This window comes from Rhinolophus hipposideros (assembly GCF_964194185.1).
Source record: "Rhinolophus hipposideros genome assembly, chromosome: 10".
Classification (NCBI taxonomy): Eukaryota; Metazoa; Chordata; class Mammalia; order Chiroptera; family Rhinolophidae; genus Rhinolophus; species Rhinolophus hipposideros.
The window spans coordinates 43352721-43368906 of NC_138056.1; the positions used below are offsets into that span (position 1 = coordinate 43352721).

Here is a 16186-nt window from a genome sequence, read left to right on the forward strand (position 1 = left end):
ACCGCTGCCAGAGAGCCGAGGCTACAAAGGAACAGCTCGGCCTGGACTTTCCTTGGCTGAGAGTTTGGACAAGGCCAATCAAGCTTCCCCCACTGGCTGGGCTGAATCCCCCTTCCTCTCCTGGTCCCTTGGCAGGACCAGCAGTAAGTGCCTCTCCCTCCATCACCATGACACTGAGTCTTGTCCAATGAGGATTTTGGAAATATCTGGTTATAGGCTAAATTATGTCCTCCTTCCCCGAATTCATATGCTAAAGGCCTAACCCCTACCACCTCAGAATATGACTGCATTTAAAAAGGCGATCTTTAAAGAGGTAATCAATGTAAAAGGAGGTCGTGAGTGTGAGCTCTAATCCAATATGACTGGTGTCTTTACAAGGACAAAGACAGGTACAGAGGGAAGACCTGTGTCTTCAAACAGGGAGCAGTTGGCCATTCGTAAGCTAAGGCAAGAGGCCTCAGAAAAAACCAACCCTACCAACACTTTGATCTTGGACTTGTAGCCTCCAGAATCAAGAAAATAAATTTCTGTTGTTTAATCCACCCATTCTGTAGTACTTTGTTATGGCAGCACCAGCAAACTAACACCCCCAACCCCCATCTGTCTTAGACACACGGCTGAACAAGATGATCGGAAGAAGGCAGAACTCCTCTCCAGACAGTGGGCCTCTGTTCTCATCCACTGGTGCCCCTTCCTTCTCAGTCTAAGGGAGACTTTGCTTCCCATCTTCAAATCTTAAACAGCACTCAGGTAAGGACAGTTCCTAGGAGTCCTTTATTTTCTCTGTAAGTCAGTTCTGAGGCAGTCGCACCTGGGGACCAAGACCATTTAGAGAGGCCAGACTCTAGCATGCTGCAAGGAGGAAACCCCAAGACCCCCAAGCCTGACCAGCTGTCAAGCTGCTTTCAAGGAGCTAAGAGCTCTGGACCCAGCCCTCTTCTCTACAAGCCAACAACTCCAGAGTATACTGAAGGGAGGGAGGGGCAGGACTGGGCTCCTAACCTCAGCTCACCAGTCACAAGACACTTGTCACGAAGATCACTTCCCTCCCCTAAGAGCACTTAGGCCAGAGAGTGGTTCCGAGACTTTCCCAGGAAAAGTGATCCAGGAATCCCCCATTTGTATACACACTCCTGCCGACCAAAGACAAGCTGGCTGGAGAATTACACTGCACTAGGTCTCCCCTCCCTGGGGGACCAAGAGGTCTTGCCAGTCTGACCCCAGCGGAGTGGGAGCATCTGCGAAATCTCCTGGAGCGTCGCTCTCCTTTTCCACCTCTTCTTGTCCATAAAGCTGGGCCATTGTTTTCCCATTGGACCTTCCAGAATGGATTCTCAGACTCAAAGTAAAAGATGGAAAAGTCTGTGTGATTCAAAAAAGCCATAGACGGAAGGCAGGATGGACACTGGAGTCCCCACACCCCAGTCCAGTCTAACCCTAAACTTCCTTCAGCTGATTTCTCATTCCCCTGAGGAAGGAAAGGAGCAGGATGCAGTCAGACCAACTTGGGTTTAAATCCTGCTCTACCACTTAGAGTTGGATTAGTTTTTGGACTTGAGTAATAATATACATTAACCTCTCAGGTAAATGGAGATAAGAATACCTGCCTCACAGGGCTGGTGAGAAGGTTAGGAGAGAGGATAGAGTAAAGGACCCGCTCAGTGCCTGGCCAGTAATTATGCAACACACGGCCTCTCCTCTCAGAGAACATATCCCTAACTATACTATTCCAGAGATGGATTTAGCCAAGACCTCTCATCGGGGCCTAAATGTTGAGATCAGAGGGGGAAAAAATACGACTTTAAGAAGTTGCCAAACCTCTTGGAGCTGGCCCCCAATTAGGCAGCCCCTGGGGAACACAGAGCACATGCTCTGAGCTGTGTCTCTCCAGCAGTGTCTGACAGGAAGGCTGGGCCACCAGGCTCTTACAACTCTTTGGTGTCTTCCTCAGTCATTTCGCCTGTCGCACCAGGCACCTGGCTTAGAGATAGTGAGTAGATTCTATGATGATCAAGGGTCATCTGAAGGCAGGCACCTGGCAGAGAAATCAGAGCTGGGGAGATGGATTTGGGAGACCCCAAACATGGAGGTCGTAGCTGAAGCTGGGCCCTAGGGATTGGGGAGAGGAAGGGCCCATTCTTGACATTTGCGAAAGGCTTCAGCCTGGGAGCAGGTCTCTGGCCCCGGGCACTTGCACTGGGAGAGCCTATTTAACTCAGGGTAACCTTGAGACCATGGCCAAGTTGTGCTGGTGCCCCAGAGAAGCCCTACAATTGCTCCTAGTAGACATCACACTCTTACAGGACACCCAGAGCCAGGCAGGCAAGCACTTCTGGAGTTACTGGGGGAATGTTTCTACACAGTGTGTAACAGCGATGCAACGAGGTGCATTCCCGTGTAGCCTGCAGGATCCGTCTCACGAACGCCATTCCTCATCTAACTGTCACTAGTTTATTTAAAATTCTCTTTCAAACATTAAGTAATCATCACATCTGAGGACTGGATTTGTGACCCTGGAGTTCTTAAGTTTTCACAGTACTCAAGATTAGTAGGCAGGACATGGAGACAGCGCTCTGTCCCACCCGAAGTCCCGTTACGAGATCAGGAGTCACTGCAGCCCAGATACTACCTTATCTAGCTCCCCAGCTTCCTAGGTGGTCGTAGGCTTTCTCTCTGGGCTGAGGGAAACTACCCACTAGGAAGGCTGAAGGACCCCAGTTCCACCCTGAGGACAGAAGCAAGGTGTGGCTGCCAGGGCTGCATCTGGTTTCTGAGCTCCAGGAGGGAGGCCAGGCTGGACAAAGGGTGGGGCCATGGGCAGACCTGTTCAGCAGTAAGGACTGGCTAACTCTCAGGACACAGGATAAGAAAGAAGCCCAACTTCAGCAGGCACCACCACCAGCACCCATCTGCTCAGAGCCTGAACATGTTACCATGGAAACAATGCCCTCCTTTCACGCAGGTATCCAGCACCCACTCCACATCCCTGCTTGGGCATTCTCCCAGCAAATGCTTACTGAATTTTGTGGGCCCCTCCTCTCTCCCTCCACAACCCCACCTTGGTCACTGGCTAGGTCTTTCTGACTCTCATCCCTCACCCTTCCCACCCACTCCAGTGCACCATCTTGCTTACCATCCCTCTACATCTGACACCCTCGAGTCCACAGCAGGTGAGGTGGGTTGCAAGGAACCTGTTACCAAAGATAAAGTAGCTAAAGCCAAGAATCTTTTTGTATAAACTAGAGAAGATTCTGGATTATCTTGCCCCATTCTAATATACTTTACTGAGTGGGAGTGAAAATAGAGGCATTCAGCCAGAAAATCAGCAATTGCCTACAGTGCTCAGGGAGTAACAGTTTCTGTGACACCGCGAACAAGAATGCAACTTCCTACTATGTTCTAGATTTCCTTCCTAGATACCTGTATGTGTGCATACACCCATATGTACTGGGTCCAGGTGTGCATCTGGCCATATGACAATCTGGCCATATCCACCAAGTGCTTCTCAAAAGTTAATGTCTGATATGTGCACACTGACCATCTTCCTGCCTCAACATGAAGAGCTGATCTTCACAGCAAACTTAAGCTGAAATAATCTTGACTCTCAACATGGTGGCAAGATAAGGTGGAAAGAACACGGGTTTAGGGATTGGGTAGACCGTGCAAAATCTTACGTCAGCCAATCGCCAAATAAGGAACCGTGGGAAAGTCACTTATCCTGAGTCAGTTTCCTTCTCAATTAAAGCCCTGAAATGCTCTTGTGAGATATAAGAGTCATCTTTGTGGGATGCATGGTGGGCACTTAATAGAAGATAACTTCAATCCCTGGTTCCATATTTAGCCTCACTTACTCCTCAGTTCTAGCCAAACCAAACCACTGGCTGTTTTCCACATATGCCCCATGCCTTTCTTTCCACATTGCTGCTCCCTCTGATAGAAATGCCCTTCACCCCCATAAAAAGGGGTGTCTCTGGTCCATTTCATTCCTTCAAGACATACCTCAAATTCCGCCTCCTCAGCAAGCCAGCTGCCCCAAACTCTCTTTTCTCTGAATGTTCACTGTATTTTCTCTGTGGTTATCACTGCCTAGTTTGAGTAAAGGGTATGGTGCTTAAATTCCATTCAGGTAGGGGACATATTTTATTCATCTCTTGTTCCCACCATCACAGTTCTGAGCGCAGAGGATGGTCAAAAATCATTTGGTGACTGATATAATAAACGAGGTCACAAATCTATTGATTCTAGAGTACTTAAGAATTATGCTCTACCACTGCTCCTAACAGAGTGAGCATTTCCCTAGATTCAGTGGGCCAATTCTGACTTTGGGGCTGCCATGGCCTCCCTTCTTACCAGGCTCCCTCCCTTCCCTGCCACCCAGGCCTGGACAGCGTGCCCTTCACACATCCACGTTGCTTAACCACAGCACTCTCCACCCCCCACATAGACACCCCACCCAAAACCTCAGCCTCCTTGAATACGGCCCTGCTGCCCACAGCCCTTCCCCACCTCATGGGGCTGGAAGCTTGCTCCGAGGCCCAGGCTGTAGTCAGTATTCCCAGAGTCTTGGATGCTGTGAGCCCAGTGCCTCAGACCACATGCCCTGGTTCTTCAGGTACCAGGACGCTGTGTTCTCAATATCTTCAAGGGGTGGCCAATGAGTCTATAAGAGGCTTCATGCCCCAGGCAATGGTTGGGCCAAGGTGGGCACCGGCAGAGAATACACAATTACTTTTTTGGAGTCATAGCCTCAGTTTCAGCCCACAGAGGCATTTCCTCAGAGCCTTTCCTCTCTCCCAACCCCTGCTACTGGTGGGACTTCAGCCTGTGACAGGACAGAGAAGCTTCTACACAGTTTTAAGGCTGTCCTTCCCCAGTCTCCCCACCTCATTCCATCCTACACCTGCTGCAAGTCGTCTCTGCTCAGAAGCCACCAATTATCCCCCCAAATCCTACAGCACTTCTATTTAGACCCATAACCTTTCAGCTAATCCTGCCTCCCCTGTCATTTCACAAACTTCTCTCTAGCCAATCCCGCTTGGACAAACCCCCTTCAGATCGACTCCAATACCGTACATGCATTAAGACAGCTGCCGGGCCCTAGAGATAAGCTTGAGTGTTTGGAATGTCCTACATTATGTCAAACTAAAACCTACCTCCTCTTAATGCCCTCTACTGTTACCACTACCGACCCTCAACTCTGCCCACTCAGCAACATAGAACATGGTAGCTCTCTCACCCCCCCTGAAAATTGCAATCACAGCCTGGTGTCTTCCCATCTGTCCCCAGGTCTTTCCAGAGCTCTCAAGGCAGGAACTCTAGCTTTGCAGCATTTAGGGTCCCTCCTCTACCTGCTCCCAAAGTGTGCTGCCAGGGTGCCACCTCCAGGTGTGGCCAATGTTGGCCAGTGCAGGGAAAAGTGGGATGATTCACTAGCAAGGTCTAAACCCAGGACTTCTAGTAATGCAGCCAGGCTAAGTCAATTTATGTGGGCTTTTTCACATGGTCAGGTAGGAAACACACACCAATTGATTTTGGAGCCTGAGGGCAGGACTTTGCACTTACCCTGCCACGTTTCATTGAGCTGGAGAGGGCTCTGAGCTCTCTCTGCTTGCTGCCCTTGTCCTGAACATTGGTGACTGGCCATCTGAAACTAGGCCGTTCCCCGTCTGCCGCACACTTTTGCTTCCTAGACTTCCTACTCACCTCCACCATGGCTGTCCTTTTTGTGTCATACCTAGAGACCCAGAGAATGTTACTTCCCTCTCAAAGTTCAGAATAGGCTTATATCTGGATGGTGTAAATCACTCCTCTGGACACAGCATTTTCCCAAGGCTTCCTGAGATGAGGATGAAAATGATAATACTATTTATTGACTACTTACAATGTGCCAAGCCAACATTTTCTGTGCAGCACCTAATCTTCACAACAACCCAATAAAATAGGCTAGTTCCCATTTGACAGAGGAGGAACTTAAAGATCAGAGAGGTAGAGACTTGCTCAAAGCAGCACCAGTAAGTCTGTGTGGAGCTGGAATTTAAATGGAGGCCTGTGTGATTCAATCCACACTCTAGAACCACCAAGGTCCGCAGCAATTAGGGAGGCCAAGCCTTCATGGTGGAGAAAACCTGCACCTGCCACGCTGGAATGGAGAAGGGCACGCAGGAGGAGTCAGTTTCCTCGTGTCCAGAAGCAGGACAATAATCCCAGCCTGAGGCATTGAGCAGCTCTAATGAGCTGGCGCAGCGAAAACCTAGACAGACACACAGGGTAGTTGTTACCGGGTGAGCAGCCTTGCATAGAAGAACCAGATGTCTTGGCTGGTCACAGGAAGAGCTTATTTAATAAAACTTTTTCATGACATCTAGTCAAGGTCAGGTGTCAGAGCTAAGAACTATTCCTTTGCTTTAGCAAAATGTTGAATTAGAAGAATCTGCCTTTCCAATCCAAATTCAAGTTCAAACGTCTCCCCTTCCCCTACAGCCATCCATTCTCCGGTTCCCTCTCCCTTTATCTGCCCTGGTTACTTATTGAACTTGGAGTTTGATACCACACATCCCAGTATGCCTGGGACAGTCCTGTCATCCCAGGATCCCATCCACTTCAGCATATGTCCACCTCCTTTCACTCTCAAAAGTGTGCCTGTTTGGATAATAAATTAAATCTAGTATTCTGGAAACTTAAAAAAAAATCATTTTACTTCTCCAGCATGTTTCCTTCCCATAAAATGGGAAAAACTACCTATCTGATGAGACAAGCCCTGTGTAAAACCTACCAAGCCGAAGTTCCACTTTATCATTCTCTCCGGAGGTAGCTTTCTGTGGATCCTGGTGTACACCTCTGTTGTCTCCATGAAGCAGTCTAGCATGGAGCTAGTTATTCATTCGAAAACCTCTTTGATTCAGGGGAAACCAGGCCTTGTGCTCAAGAGAGAGAAGTTGCCATTTATACATGCAGGGAACAAAGATGACCAATATTTGGTCTTCCTAGCCTGAACTGTGGCTCTGCCCTTCTCTGTTCCCTTAGTCCCTACAACAGCTCATTGCTCCTATACAATTCTCCTCTCTCCCTCTCTTCCTCTCCCTTCCTCTCTCTCTCTCTCTCTCTCTCTCTCTCTCTCTCTCTCTCTCTCTCTCTCTCTCTCTCTCACACACACACACACACACACACACACACACACATTGTCAAACCAAGGAGTTCCTTCTGGCATGGCTCTCTCAGCCTTTCTGCTGGAAGCAGGTGGGAGAAGTTTGCTAAGACTACTTGGGACACCCCCAGCCCAGTCACAGGAGTGGACCTCCAGGTCAGAGCGGTCCCTGCCCAGCCGAGAGGGCCAGCTACATCTGACTGGTATGTTCCACCCATGCACACAAGTCACTGTGGATTTATGTCTTTACCCGGGAGTCTGGGCAGGAGTTCTAAGTAAGCCACTAAAACACACCCCCAGCGACCAACAAGCACTGGCATTCTTTAAGCAGGCACAGCAACCTGAGATTTGGATCAGCTCTTTCCTGTACCTGTCCTCAACCGGGAGGAAAGAGATACAGGCATACCTTGGAGATATTGTGGGTTCGGTTCCAGACCACCATAATAAAGTGAGTATTGCAATAAAGCTACTTGTCTAATTGTAACCTTTCTGCTAGTGGAAGGTCTGCCTTCAAAAACACAACATGTGTGAAGCACAACAAAGTGAAGCACAATAAAAGAAGGTGTATGCCTGTATACCCCAAACACAGCCTCCTGGAACATCGTAGCAGCTGTAGGCCTGAGGACGGCCATGATACAATCAATTCCCCATAGCTGCACTTGGGTTAACAATCTCTTCCTGCAGATTAGTCAGCAGACCCTCCACCAGCTCACCTCTCAAATCAGTCATCTGTGGTTGTCCCCGATACTTTACCATGGGTGAGTAGGCTCATGCACATATTCTGGTCGAGGGAGAGGGAGAGGGCGAGGGCGAGGGCGAGGGCGAGGGAGAGAGAACTCAAAACAAGCTGAGGTAGAAACTTGCCAGACACAGCTACATAGCTCAAAACAGCCGAAACTTGACAAGTTTTCCCTCAGAGTTGAATCCCAACATTCCTTGTATCTTTGTTTTTATTTGGCAATTACCACATGCCTGGCAATAATCTAAATGTTTTACATACATTAACCCAGCTCTACCTTAGCAGACCAAGGTGACCACTGTGCTATGGGCAAAGGCAGGACTCATCCTGGGAGGCTGGAAGCTCAAGAGGCTGGCTGAATGGAGAGGTATGGAAGGGATGGGTGAAAAGGGAAGGAAATCCAGCCTTAGGGCCACTGAGTCTCAGTCTCTTGGCAGCAGTGCAAATTCTAAATAAGGTCCTCCTCACCTGACAGCTCTGGCCCTCCCCCAACCATCTGCACCCCGGACACTGGCCCCTGCTTGGAGGAGGTCCTCAGGGCTGGTTGCCCACTACCACCCCCACTCCAACCCTACACAGACAACATCTCAAAACTGGTGGAATGTGTCCCTAAAGTTTTTCCCCCAAAAAAGGTGTTTGGGTCTTAGAATACATCTTTCCATGGAACAGACAGATTGGTGGTTGTAGTCTCAGAAAAACCATTTACTACACATGCACCCACACTGAGCACTAACAAGTGGGAGTGCCGATACCATAAAAGCTGTCCCCACTTCCCATCAGTCTACTTACAGCCAGGCCCCAGGACAGAAAGGAGGATCCATGAGCCATCACACCCTCACTGGCATTGGCTGCCAGGAGACACTTCCCCTGAGTCCATGACCTACAAGACTCCAGCCTTAGCTGTTCTACAGGCTGAATTCACCCCAAAACTGGTATCTTTCTCCTTTTTCATTGCCTAATGGAATCTTCATCTGGACCTTCTGGAAGCTCCCCTCTTGCCAAACCCACTATACTCCAAAGGATAGAGCCCCAATCCAGAGGACCAGGAGGCCTGGGTTCTGCCACCAGCAGTTGGATGACCCTGGGTAGCTTTCTTTGGGCTTCACCATTCTCATGTGTACGAGTGAAAATATAAGGGACATGTAAGAAACTACCCAAGGCTTCCTCCTGATTCCAAAGGAAATCAACCACCCTCGTTTCCCTTCCCCCTTCCAAGAAGCTTCTCCATGCTCTCATGCTCCCAACAATTGCCTCATTCTTCTCTCAGCACACTAGCACAAAATGTCAGTGTCCAACTTGACCCTTTTCTCTCTCCTTCAAATCCAATCAGTCACCAAATCCTGCAGGATTTCTTGGCAAGCTCCCTCACCTCCATTTCCTCCTCTCCATTCCTATTGCAACTGCCTGGAGTTAGGTCCTAAATTACCTCAATGGGTTAGTCCAACAGCGCATTCTCACAAGAAGTTCTTCTCTTCCCTCCAACCTGGCCTTTGTAGCCCTGAATCTTTCTTAAAGCACAGTTTTCAACGGGTCTTTTCTACACTCAAAGATCTTTGAAGCCATCGGAATAAAATTTAAATTCTTGAGCTTCAGTCTTTCAAGGCCTTCCACAATCTCTCCCTGCCCTAAGACTCCAGCCTCACCTTTCTCAGTGTCCCCTCCCCACCCCACCCTATGACACTAGTAGCCACATGGGCCACTCCTCATTGGGCTTGCCCGTCTTTCAGGTTCTGCTCCTGTTCCTTCCCTCATGTCCCCCCTTCACTGAGGCAGACATTGCAAACCCAGCTAGCTCAAGGATTTTGCCTGCCACAAACTCTTCCTGAACATCTGTCATGTGTAGGCCTCACACAATGGCTGAAGCAGCCCTAGAGCAGCTCAGAATTTGCAGGTGTGGACAAAAACATGCAAATAAAGAGCCTAAGGACCATAGCAGAGATCTGTATTTGATGCTATACGTGTATAATATTAGAGGAAAAAGTAAACATGACTTGGGGTAATGGAAGGTGAGGTGTTTCGAGAGTGTGATCTGCGTCCTGAAGGATTTATAGGAGTCACTCATCTTACAGAGAAGAGACAAAAGGGCTTTCCAGGAAGAGGAAATAGTGTATGCAAAGGCAGAGATGCACAAAGGATAGAAATTATTCAGCTACTCAGTTTGGGGAACAGTAGAGATGCAGCTGGCAAGCTAAATTCTTGCCAGCCTCTGCAAAGCCTTGAATGCCATACAAGGATGTTATACTTTATCCTTTCGGAGAGGTAATTCTATCCCATCTGTGTCTAGACTTTTTTTCTACAGATGTGCTACAGAGGTTAAGATTACTATATAACATGGAACGTGGTGATTAAAAAAGCATAGTGCACAATGAATGCTCAGTTCTCAGAGTGCATAACTATGTATGTGACAGAGAGAGGAAATGAAAGTAAGAATTACCAAGGAGCACCAAAGTTAGAATTACCTAGAAGCACTAAACAGAAATCATAAATTTCCTGAAGACAAAGCTGAGAGTTAGCAGCTCCCTGGGAACTCGTCAGGCCTTGAGGAGATCTGTGTCTAAAGCTGAACAGAGGCTATAGGACAGCTCCTCCCAGAAGATGATTTACCTGGTGCAGGAGAGATACGAATGGACCTCCTGAAGATCCTCAAGGTCAAACAAGACCTGACCTGGCTTTCGGAGTCTATGAAGGATACAGCCCACCTTTCTGAGGCTACCTGTGGATTCTGTGAAAACTGAGACACATAGGTGCCATTAAGTGTTGAAACCAAAGAATGACGCCAGGAAACATAAAGTGGAACTGCTCTAAGGAAGGAGGAAGCAGGAAAAGTAGTGACTCAGGAAAACACAAAGCTGCCAAGAGTTTCAGCCTAGTTGTGCCTACACCCAATGGTGGCAGTATCACTTTTCTTATTCCCTGAGTGTCACCTCTTGAATGGGGGAGCACAGTCTGGGAACTTAGTAAATGCTTAAATTACCACATAAGTTGGTTCATATTAGCTCTTCCTTCTTGTAATGTGGAATAGGGAATCCACCAGAGGATTTTAAGCCGCGGAGCATCATGAACAGATGTGTACTTCAGGGGGGAAAAAAATTCTGATGGCCAGGTAAAAAACAACTTCACATCACCCCAAATGTTCAGTCGAAAGTACATATCATTCCTCCTCCAAAGCTGAATTCTCTCAGTATCATTCCTCCCTTAACCTGTGTAATCAGTATGCAGACCAACAATACCCACTCCCTGGCCCTTGTCCTATAGATTCTATCTCTCTGGAGTCTCTCCTGCCTCAATGTCCCACTGCCTCAGGCCCAATATAAGGCCTCATCACTTATATCCTGATTGATTTTCCAGTGTCTTAACTGGGCTCTCCACGCCAGTATTTTTCCCTTGGGTTACTGCTTCCCACAGCCCTGCCAAAAGCCACAGCACTTCCAACGCAGCCTTCATCAGAATCACCTGGGGGAACTTAGTAAAAACATCCCAGACACACTTAACCTGAGTAGTTTAAAAACTCCCCAGGTGATTCTGAGGCGTAGCCAGGTTAGCAAACTACTGCTCTAAATCCTTGCTATAGATAGTGAAGAGGTCACACCAGCCAAGTACTTGTTAGAAATGCAGAACGTCAGGTCCCACCCTGAGCGATCAGAATCTGCATTTGAACAAGATCCCCAGGTGATTCTTAAACTGGTTAAAGGTTGAGACGCTCTGCTCTGAAGTGTTGCCTGACCATTCATCCCACAGTATTTACAAGATTTTCTCCACTCAAGACTAGGGTTAGGGAAGTTGGGAAGGTCAAGGGCGAAAGTCCCTGACTTTATTAAGCTCAAAGAAACATCTACCAGTCTCCTGCTTAAAACCCTTTATTGACTCCCAGACTTTCAGACAAAAGTCCAGACTTCTGCGCCTGGCCCTCATGGCCTGCTGAGGCAGTGTTTTTCACCAACTTTAATGTCTACCACTCACCATAGGAGCCCAGTTGGACAACTTACTACTTCTCAGGGTAGCTGGTGCTTGCCTGCGATATAGCTGTCACAGCCCAGGTCACACACTACCCACTTCTGCCTGGAGAAACTCGAGAGAAATCCTTTGAGGTCCATCACACAGATGTCACCCCCTTCTTGAAATTATCCCCGATTATCCCTGCTCTAAAGACAGTAATCCCCACAACTCTTTCCTCTTACCTCTTTATGGCATTTATCTCATGCTACTTAGTTTTAAAGTCAGCACACCTGCTATAGCTACCCCAGGAAAGAGACCATAATACTGTTTGTCCACCTGTAGCAATAAACTAATAACTGACACATCATCAAATCTCAAAGGAATAATAATAACAATGTTTTAAATAAAATCATGGATGAATGCAGTAAGTGAAAGATTTGTCATCTCCCTCATCACTCACTTCAAAGTCATTTGGATATAAATTTAAGCAGAATACAAATGGGCTGCCTCTCTGACGCCCAAAAGAAAAATACGTAATCTCTAAATCAAATAGCATTTTGTTTTCCATAAATAATAATCAAAGACTGAACGTGCTAAAGATGAATTATATTTACAGCCAACTATCTGTAATTGGGCATTTAACTTCACAAAATGCAACGTAAATTTGGAAACACTTCAGATTTGCATTATAATCAATTCAGGAACGGGGAGAGGAAGGAGAAAGATGAAGAGAAAGACAGAAAGTAGAGCAAATTTGGAAAGGGAGACAGATCTATACCGAATATCCAGCTTCTCTAATTGTAAAAATATAATACTCTGGATTTATTTTTAATAGGATTAAACACTGGATAGAATGCCAGTTTCAATCCTACCCAAACTTTGTAAATTCTGTTCTTTAGATATGTAATCTTATTTTCATCTGAGGAAAAATTGTGAAGGGTCTGGAGTCGGGACGTCATGCGGGAGGAAGAGCCCACCTTCCTGCAGCGGACTGGGACGCAGTGGCTTGAGAGTTTCAAAAGCATGTGGCCTATTTGCAATTACAGTATAGAGCTGGTCTCAGCCAAAGCGTTGCCTCTGGCCGCATGCTCTGCCGAACACAAATTACTGGGGCAGACAGTAAATTTCCCAATCACCTTGGACTCTCTGGATTCGCCGCTGCTCCAGCTGACTGAGCAGAGCCCTGACATACCACACAGAACTGAGGTGACCGACCACCCAACGCATCACCAGGGACACCCTAGCACCTGTGGGGTGCGGACTGTCCCTACATTCCGGGCAGGGTTGGGTAGAGTTTCGGAGCAAATCCACAGAAGTTATACCCTCCTACCAGTCTTCTGGCCAGGGAAGAGGAGGATGCCCGTCGTCGCGCCTGGGACACGCTCTGGAGCCCTTACTGACACTGATCCCAATGCCCCGGGTGGTTCTAGGACCTAGGGGCTCTTCGTTTCCAGGCAATGCCCCTGCGGGCGCTCTCAGTCCCGACCGCGCAGCGGGCCTAAGGGCGTGGGGAGAGCCCACTGACCTGGGTGCAGAGCTCCTCTCCAGGCGGCTCAGGTGTGCGGGCCGCTCCGGGGGCCCTCCCACCTTCGAACCTGAGAGCCGATAGCCGAGCTGCAGGCCACTAACCCACCAACCAACCGGCCCACCAACCAGCGGACCGAGCGGCAGCACCCCGTCTGGAGCCCACGTGACGGGGGCGGGGACCCATGGGAGGCTTGTCCCGGAGCGCCCGCTTTCCCCGCCTTCTTTCCTCTGGGACCGCCCCTCTGCCGCCCCTGTTCCCTCTCCCGCACCGTTGCGGCCGGGAGGGACAGGTCCGCCACAGGTTCCGGTTCTTCAGGGACCCGCCTTGTCAACCGCGCCCCTTGGAACCTGCCTTCGCCCCCACCCTCCTAGCCCCGGCCCCGCCCCCGGACCGCGCTCCTAGTCCCCCAAGACCCGCCTCTCTCCGAAAACCACGCCCGGCTCTATCACCTCCCCTTCCCGCACCCTTCGCACCCCGAGGCGGCCGCCCTGCGGTTCCCCGCTCCCAGTCTCCCGGACTTCTCCGGTCGAAAGAAACGAAAACGGGAGAACAGAAAGGAAATTTGTGTGGCGAATTGCAAAGGAAGAGATGACATAAAAAAATCGATTAGAGGCACATCCAGCGCAGCAACCTTTGGGTGTTTGGAGTTCCGGGACCAGTGCGATTCCGCCTAAACTGAGGCTGGCCTGAGGGAATCCTCATTCTTTGTCTCTGAGAGCCCCCCCCCACTTCCCTACCCCCCCCCCCCCAGTTTGGAAGGCTCTGAAGCACCCTAGGGTCCGGCAGCGCTTGAGCCCCGCGACCTGGGGTGGAGGTCCCTCTAGTGGTCAACGCTAACTAAAGGCACTGGTGAACTGCTGTGGACGAAAAGCAGTTCCCTGTGCCCAGCACCACGGCGGTGTTCCACAGGCCCAGGAAAAGCTTTGGCGATGACTGACCACAGGAATAGATTCTAGAGTCTGGGCAGAACTGGGCCCTGGGAGATCTCGTCGGATGCCTTCCCCTCAGTGTATAGGCTGAATCCCCTTTCGTTGTACTGCTAGGTTATTGCCCTGCCTGAGCCTCCAAAGACTGGTTGCTCAGTTCAGCTGATTAAAATCCCTGTGGGCCTCAGATGGCATCGACACCAGGGACTCTGGCATAGTCCCCAACTCTGGCAGGAGTCACTACAGCCCTGGCCTCAGTTTTGTATGTACATTTCTACCGGCAGGAGTCCTGACAAACTCCACAAAACACATCTTTTTTTCAAATTACCCTGGTGGTCTGAAATTACTAGTGTGCCCGGAAGACTTTTACATGTGAAGAGAACTTAAGCCACCCTGGCAAATATGAGACTCTGGTCACTGCAGGAACCTGGCCAGAAGCAGACTGAGGGCAAAGCCAGCAGAGGAAGGCTGGGGCCCACAAGAATTGTGTTACAACAGGACACCCTTCAGTTCTCTTTCACTTCCTTAAAATAGCAGCAGAGAGGCTTTTGTAGACGAGGCTGCCACAGTTCACATGAGTTCATGGGTATTTCCAAGTCCCATATGTCATTGCCCTGGTGGACCCACTACCCCAACACCAGCCCCCAGAAAATGCTAGTGTGTTCTCAGAACTATACAGTTACTTTTTTCATATTACTTTAAAAATGGTGTAAGGCACTGGCTCTCAAGCTTATTTGCACTTTGGAAACACTTGGGAGAAAGGGAGTTTAAAAATGTGTCTGGGTCCCAGCTCCAGAGGTTGTGATTTAATGGTTTGGGGGTATGGCCAGGCATTAGGATTTTAAAAAGCTCCTTGGGTGATTCTTATGCTCAGTAAATTTAAGAATCACTGGTATAGGTCATAGTGATTTCAATCCTGACTAAACTCCAACAAAAACCCCAGAACTTAAAGGTTCACCTGGAAGAAGCCCAAAATGTGTTCATGGACCTATATGCTGTCCAGTCCTGACTCCCAGGAAACAAAGTGGCACATTAACAGGGGCTTCCTTTTTGACCTAAAAGAGTGATTCTAACTGCAGGAATTTAAGGCGCCAGGGTGGGTTGTTAGTGAAAAGCGCACCCTGGAAAACTATCAATTCAAAGCATATCACAAATGATAGTCAACCTCTTCTCTGTGCCTCCAAAGGTACTATGTGCTCAGTTCTAGCACATAATTCCATTCACTGATATCTCCACTCTCCCCTCCTCTGTGAGGCAGTTCCCATTCCTTATCCTGGTGAAATAAATAATATTCTTTTACCCATAAGGCAGGTCATGTCCCCAAACCCATGGAGTGGGTAATATCATCATATTTATCCATACCTGCCTCGCTCCACAACAGATCTGGGCTTTCTGTATCACTCTGTTAGCATGGTGGGTAATTGCACTATGTTCTATTCTGCCCAAGTTCTACTCAAATGCTATAGGGAAGAAAAAACAACAACAAACTTCTCTTCACTGCCTATGGTCCTGGCCTGAGCTTGGCAGAGTCTGGAAAACAGCTGCAAGTGTACAAAGCAAATCCTCTTACGTGACCAAGCTGGAAAGACAGAGGCCTAAGCACGTGAGACAGACTGGTACCACAGCCTGTACTTGTGACCCAAAGCAGGACGAATTGGCCACATGCATGGGAAAGATTTTGAAGAAGCCCCTCTGGCCAGGCACAGCTACCCTCTGTCCCCTGTGCCACATGGCACACTTGCTGTGGCAGGGAGTCACTTGGCTGCTATCTGGCTTCCATCCAGATTCCAGAATATTTACCAAGGACCTCAGTGTGTTGGGGATTGTTCACAGGAAACCCAAGCTCCGGCAGTGCTCCCTGATACTGTGACGCCGATGGCATGTGGGCAAATATAACCTGATGAGGTTTGTTT

General features: G+C 48.8%; 1 protein-coding gene across 2 annotated transcripts in view; it reads right to left on the reverse strand.

Annotated features, from left to right (window-relative positions):
* PPFIBP2 (PPFIA binding protein 2) overlaps positions 1 to 13507 on the reverse strand; it is a 124007-nt gene extending 110500 nt beyond the window's left edge. Inside the window, exon 1 of one of the 2 annotated variants that reach the window (XM_081063400.1) lies at positions 13345 to 13507. The gene's annotated coding sequence lies outside the window, so the exon portion shown is untranslated. The remainder of the gene's footprint in view (positions 1 to 13344) is intronic. The other variant, XM_081063410.1, reaches the window with a different exon arrangement.
* Positions 13508 to 16186: the final 2679 nt, after the last annotated feature.